The following is a 6,719-nucleotide window of genomic DNA, read 5'->3' as shown; positions in this document are numbered from 1 at the left end:
GCATTCTCTGAGTCTCGTGGTTCTAGCATGATCACTTTATTGACTTAAACTTGGCTTGAATATCTGAATTATTACATGTTTTAGAACCTTTTATACATTACCGCTTTTATTATTTATGAAATTTGTTTGAACAAGTCGTGATGTCGCGTACTCGTTATTTTTGTACACATTGCGAATCGCGCCACGTGAAACGCTCCCGCGACTTGCAACATATTAATTTTTATTATTATTTTAAGTTATAGTCAAGTCACGTGAAACACACACTCTAATTGGGAATTATGTATCACGACTATGACACGGGAACCGTACCTATAGTCGCGATGATTTATTTATGTAAAGCACGCCTAAAGTAACTAGCGCACTTGAATTATTTTTTTTAAAAACTAATTTGAGATTATTGTAAGGCCAAGAATTTATAGAATTCACTCATGATATATATAAATTATTGGAAGTGTTCATAGCTTAGTAAAAGTGTTAAAGTTCTTAAAAAAAAGATGCACTAGCTAATCCATGCACATTTTGTAGTCCAAAGTATATACGTTTTTTTCAAAATGATCGAAGATGAATTTCTTTAGCATTATACAATCTAACTTTCCAACACGGATGAACCTACGTACCTATATATGATTGAAATCTAAAACGAACAAAAAGTACAATAAATAAACTAAGCACTTCAGTTGTCAAGAAACCAAAAAATAATACATAATTTTACAATAAAGACGATAACAGAAATGAATTGAAAAGTTTTATGGGTCAAGAACAAAATATTTTGCAGGAAAGCAAAACTTCGATTGACATAAGGGTGCATCAACAATTAATACAGTATAACGTTGAGAAGCTACATTAATTTTATCAAAATGAAATCACATCCATATCTAAGAAGGACCACAAACAGACAAAGGTAAAAGATTGGACCTTTAATAACAAAAATCTTTCTTCTATTAACAAGCACCTCCGGTGGAATTACAACAGCTGAATCGACGCCAAATGAAACCAACAGTGAAAATACGTCTGAATTCGAACAGAAAATGCAGCGGCGCTGGAACCTCGCCAACAACTCGAGCGGAACTAATGACCAACGAACGGAGCTAGCGACCTACGAACTTTTGAATTGGGGTGCTGCTGCTGATTCCTAAGGGAGACTCGCTGACATTTGGTCCAATTTGGGACTTGACTTGGACATTTGAACAAAGCAAGACTTTAAAAGAACTAGTCCAAATTAAATCTTCTTTCTTTCTTTTGTGATTTTGATTTTTTTTTATTGATTAATAGATGAAAAAATAAAAATACTACTCCTAAACTTGAAATAGCAGCTCAAAATTTACTTATCAAACTAATATATTTTTTGGAAAATATTTTCTTTCTTTGTAAATGAAGATAAAGCTTATATTAAAAATGTAATTTTTTTTTATTATTTTCAATTTTTCTTAAGTAAAATATATAAAAGGAGAAATAAGAGTTAAAATATATTTACATACTAAAAAATGACGAAAAACTCAAATATAGTCAAAAATTAGGTGCTCACATACTCAAATCAGGTAATGTGTTCAAACACCAAATCCTTTTGGGCGTTAAATGTCGTTAGCAAGTGTGATTATTTCATTATATTCACCTCTAATTTCTTTAACCCATTTGAAATCTTCAGGAGTAGAAAGTAATTTTTCCAACAATATCATCGTGTAAAGTCCTCGGTGTTGACGGTCTCTTCCCTGGGTAAGTTATTTTTTTGAAATTCTTAATTTTTTGGTGATTGTATGTTTGGTATTCCTCTCAAAATGCTGAAATGAGATGTTGTGTGGTATGGGTCTGTTATTTTTCCTGATATTTTTCGACAAAATTCCAAAAAGCAGTTTTCAACTGATTCTTTTGTTTTTTACGCGATTCTTTGTTTTTACGCGATTTTGTGTTTTTCCTTTTTGTTTATTAGGTTGGTTTATTTATTTTCCTCGTGCTTTTTTACTGTACTTGTTAAGGTTGTAGCTTTCGATTTTCTTTTAGGTTTATGCTTAGATTATCGAGATAATTGGGTTACTAGCAAAACCCTAATTTTGATTTTGATTTTTAAGTATGATTAATTTGATTTTGATTTGATTTTTGATCCACAATTGAATCTCCAAATGCAAAAACTGCTTTTACATCTACGTTTTTAGGTACATGCAGTTAGCGAGAATAGTTTTTTCTTCTATTTCACTTTTAATTTCTCTGACCCATTTGAAAATATACAGGAATCAGAAGTAATTTTTCTTGAATAGCTATCTCCTAAAGCCCGTTCTCAGTGTCGACTGCTCTTTCACTGGGTAGGTTGAAAACTTCTTTAGTTTCTCATTTTAAACAATAGTTTGTTTCTTTCATAAACCAATGCATTAACTGATATTCTCTGCGTTGACAAAAACAAAGTTAATTGTGTGAGCTCTGAAGCCTTGGTTATTGCCTTATGCTTCTAAGTGCTTTACCTAAATTCACTTTATTTGGAGTACATTAGCAATTAACCACACCTCCAGAAGCCTGCAAAAGCTCTTAGGCTCATGTAGATGGTCAGAGCAACCCAAATTCAGACGAATTTATAAATTGATGAAAGAATGAACAAGCATACAATGTTGAATAAAGCCATTGTAACCTGAACATATATAGCATTCGCTTTTATAAATATTTACTAATTAATAAAAAAGGAAAATATATATACTGACATTGTCTTCAGATTATAATCAAGGAAGATATATATGGTCATAAGGATGTTTTTCCACTTAAATTAGGATTTTGGAGGTCTTGAGGGAAGGGAGAGGGTTGATTTTTGGCAGTTGATAGATTTTCAAAGACTATAAACTTTAGATAAAGCGATCGAAACTTAAGTCTCAAGTCTCATGCATGATAGAGGTTTTAAGTTTTTTGTTTCCCTTTTTTGCCAGTTTCAAATACTTATGAGATGAATCAGCTATGATAAAGTTGTCATGAATCTGGAATGGAGAGAGTTTAATATTTTGATTCTTGTTATAGTCTTGGAATTGACATATAAAATACTACTCATGAGTAGTGACACCAAGAACTGAATCATGCCAAGGCATATTTTCTTGCTTATGAGGAATAAATAAACCTTCAAAACATTTAGGTCATATTAGTCCCATAAACATGCCATGCCACTTCATATGCCTCTTTCCATGAAACTTGGTGCTACTTAACTTCAATGTGGTTCAATTTCATTGATTTGTTCACACTCTTTATGAATCTAAGAGCTAAATTGTCTTGTCTCATATATTCACTTACTGACCGATATAGACTCTATTTTCCTCTTTTTTTCACTTCATACCTCATTAAATATTTCAAAAGATCCAATCACTGGTCCTTTAAATTGTTATTTTTAACATGAAATGGTTTAACATGGGAATGTCTTCTCTGCTTGCAGTATTTGTGACTGAACAGATACTCTTAAGATAATGGCAAGCTACAAAATCCTTTTCTCAAATTGTTTTTACCTGTGGAATGCTTTATTTTTGTATTTATATTTATGTTGCTTGATAAGTGGATTTCAGAGATTAATCATCTAATATTTGATGTCTTAATGGCTTCACTATATCATCTTGGCTGAATATTTCAAATCTAATTGAGATATTTTATGAAAAATAACTACGTTGGACAGTAAACATTTCCCTCTTTGACTAGTATAGTATTATTGTATTTTCGTTTGATGCACTGTTTGTATTGTGATCCTTCTCTTAATAGGAAAAAGTTGTTGATACAAGTATAAATACTCATTGTGCCTTGAACACTAATGAGCCATTTGTGTTGGCATCTCAGTCTGAACAAGTCTTCTACTTAGAAGACATGGTTGATAAAGATTGGCTTGTTGTTGTAAAGAAAAATCCTCGCGACCTTTTCAATATGCCTTAAGTTGATGATAATTCTGTAGCAGTTGAAGATGAAGCATTACTGAATGAAGAAGCTTATCAACAAGAGGAAGTTGAATTGAATATTTTGCAAAACAATGACCAGGAAAATGATATTGATGTGGCTTTACATATGGACGATGTTGAACCACAAAGTATTGATGCAAGTATACAAGCTTAGACAAGTATGCATGAAAAAGAATGTGGAAGTAGACAAACGGATCAGCATAGAAATAGCCAAGAGGATTCAAGAACAACTGGCTGCTATCATGTCTGGAATGCAACAGGTGATCTACTCTTAATGTTTTTGTACTCTTCCTTCCTTCTTGACTATTCTTCTTCTTCTTTTTTTCTTGAATTTTGGTTCCTTCTTGGAAATTCTTCTCTTCTTATCTTTTGTGAGGCAAATAGTGTGTTTGATAAAATACCTTCTTTTATGAGGGACATTATTGCAATAGAGTTTGGATACTTGTTGATCAACCAAGTGGTAATGGTCAGGTTGAAAATATTCCTACAATTGGATAGTTGTAGATTAAGATTTAGAGACAGTGTTTTATAAGCCCTTTTAGATATGAACATAGTGACCTTTTTGGATAAGTAAAAGATAAATTGACTTTTCTTATAGTTGGATAGTTTGGTGTAGAAAGTAATACTATCGCCTACAACATTTGGACTACAGAGAGTTGTAGGCGATGTTATTTCACTTAAGACAATTGTTAGAAGTACTGATGCAAACAAGATGTCAAATACTTAAATCTTGGAATTGTAGTTGTTAAGTCTGAATCATACATGTTAAGTATAAGGTCAACATTAGCGTCCAACATACTACTGAAGGAAAGTCACAATAGATAAATGTACATGAGTTAAAAGTTATTTTATTCACGCAGTAAGGTAGTGTTGAAAGATCCCATATGTCCCTTACAATTGAGTTGGCTCAGATATGCCAATCAATACTTGCAAGCTTATATTTTAGCCAAATGTTTTAGAAAAAACAGTTCCAATTGAAGAGAACAAATGCAACATTGTACAAAACAAGTTCTAGTAAGACGATTACCCATTAATACCTTCAACGGTTAAATCACCCATCTAACAGTTCTAGCCTTAAAAAATCTTGGTGAACATACACAATTAAGGGAAGTTATTTTGGTTTTTCTATTACTCATAAAAAGATTAGCTTGGCTTTGGAATTATCAAAAGCTTAACTGCACCGCACACACTCAAACAAAGTACATGTATAAACATTGTCCCTCTTTCATATGCTAATCTGTTTGAGTCTTTGTGATCGAACACCACAAGCATTACATGTGAACATCACTAATAGACTTCTTCTTGGTAGTTTCAAGTTAATAGTTGCTTCCTGCAGAAAAAAATGACATTTAAGTGGACAAAGAGCAAGTAGTAATTCTTTTAATTGCAAATTAGAAGATCTAGTTATTCTTCGCCAAATAGGGGGTCTAAATGTCTCATCTTCCAATTGAAGCTTAAGTCGCTTCTTCGGCCTAATGTTCTTATCTGTATCTTTTTTCACTTTGATGTTATCTTCATGCTCTAACAATGTGATACTGTATTTTTTTATTTAATAATAGGGACAATGTTATAACACAATGGTGACAATGAAGGAGAAGATTGAAGCTAAGGCACTCAATGTTTTACTTTTTGGTTATATGTAAATACGTACAATGACAATGAAGTATTACGTAGTATATATGCGGAGGAACTTGAAGCTAAGGCACTCAATATTTTACTTTTTGGTTATATGTATATGCGTACAATGATAATGAAGTATTACGTAGTGTATATGCGGAGAAGCTTGAAGCTAAGGCACTCAATATTTTACTTTTTGGTTATATGTATATGCGTACAATGACAATGAAGTATTGCATAGTATATATGTAACTCAACTTTTAGTAATGGAAGTATTTAGTATTTGGTTTAGGAAATTCTTTTGGTGTTTATGAAATACTATTGGATGATCTTGAACTTATATATTAATATTAATATATAAGTTTCAGTTGCTAGATTAATATTAATATTAATACTAGAGTAAACTCTAATATTCAGTTGCTACTAGAGTAATATTAATGGCGAGTTGCCACTGATGGCTTATCATTGTCAGTAGTGTTACCACTATTTAGTAGCTTTATTAGATTTTCCACTGATGACTTATCATTTTGTGGAAACTAAGTCGCCACTAAATGTCACTCTACAGTAGCGCTATTAGAGTTGCCACTGATGATTAATTATTTTTGTGGTGACTAAGTCGCCACTAAATGTTACTCTTCAGTAGCGACTTCAATAAAATCAGTTTGGTGGAACTCTTTCTTGTGGCGAGTACATTTAGTTTTTATAGCGACAACATCGCCACAAAATGTATACATTCTGTGGCAACCTCATGTTGTCGCCACTAGTAACATTCAGTAATGGAAGTACTTGCAACAGTTCCATAGTCGCTACTGTAAACATTTAGTGGCGACTATCGATGATTTTGTTGCGACTTTGGTCGCCACTAAAAGACAGATTTCTTGTAGTGTGTGAAGATGTCTGCCCTGAAACTGTACTGGAGATCTCAGACAGCTTTTAAATAGATTCTTGCATCCAGTTGTTGAGGCTCGCAAGTGTCTGAGAGACCCGCAAGGTAGATAATGGACCTATCGACATAGGCACCAACCTTAGAGCTGGTGTAGGAACTGGAGTAGGGGCTGAGGGTGATGGCTCAGGGATGGCAGCTCTAGTACAGGTGGAAGGTTCAACTGAATTAGACGGAATAGGGGCTACAACTACTGGCTCATTAGAATGGCCAGCAGTAGTAGAGGTCTCTTTGGCTTCCTCGAGTCTTGC

General features: G+C 33.1%; 1 long non-coding RNA gene across 2 annotated transcripts; it reads left to right on the top strand.

Annotated features, from left to right (window-relative positions):
- The first annotated feature begins 1,555 nt into the window (after window positions 1-1,555).
- On the top strand, window positions 1,556-5,821 carry LOC107798830 (uncharacterized). 2 transcript variants are annotated; one of them, XR_001650995.2, is made up of 4 exons: window positions 1,556-1,713; window positions 2,226-2,297; window positions 3,793-4,168; window positions 5,468-5,821. It is a non-coding gene; the product is annotated as an uncharacterized LOC107798830 (long non-coding RNA). The 2 variants fall into 2 exon arrangements; XR_001650996.2 differs by having other exon boundaries at window positions 3,718-4,168.
- The last annotated feature ends 898 nt before the right edge of the window (window positions 5,822-6,719 follow it).

This window comes from Nicotiana tabacum, chromosome 23, assembly GCF_000715075.1.
Source record: "Nicotiana tabacum cultivar K326 chromosome 23, ASM71507v2, whole genome shotgun sequence".
Lineage (NCBI taxonomy): Eukaryota > Viridiplantae > Streptophyta > Magnoliopsida > Solanales > Solanaceae > Nicotiana > Nicotiana tabacum.
This window is presented reverse-complemented; position numbering and strand designations above follow the sequence as displayed.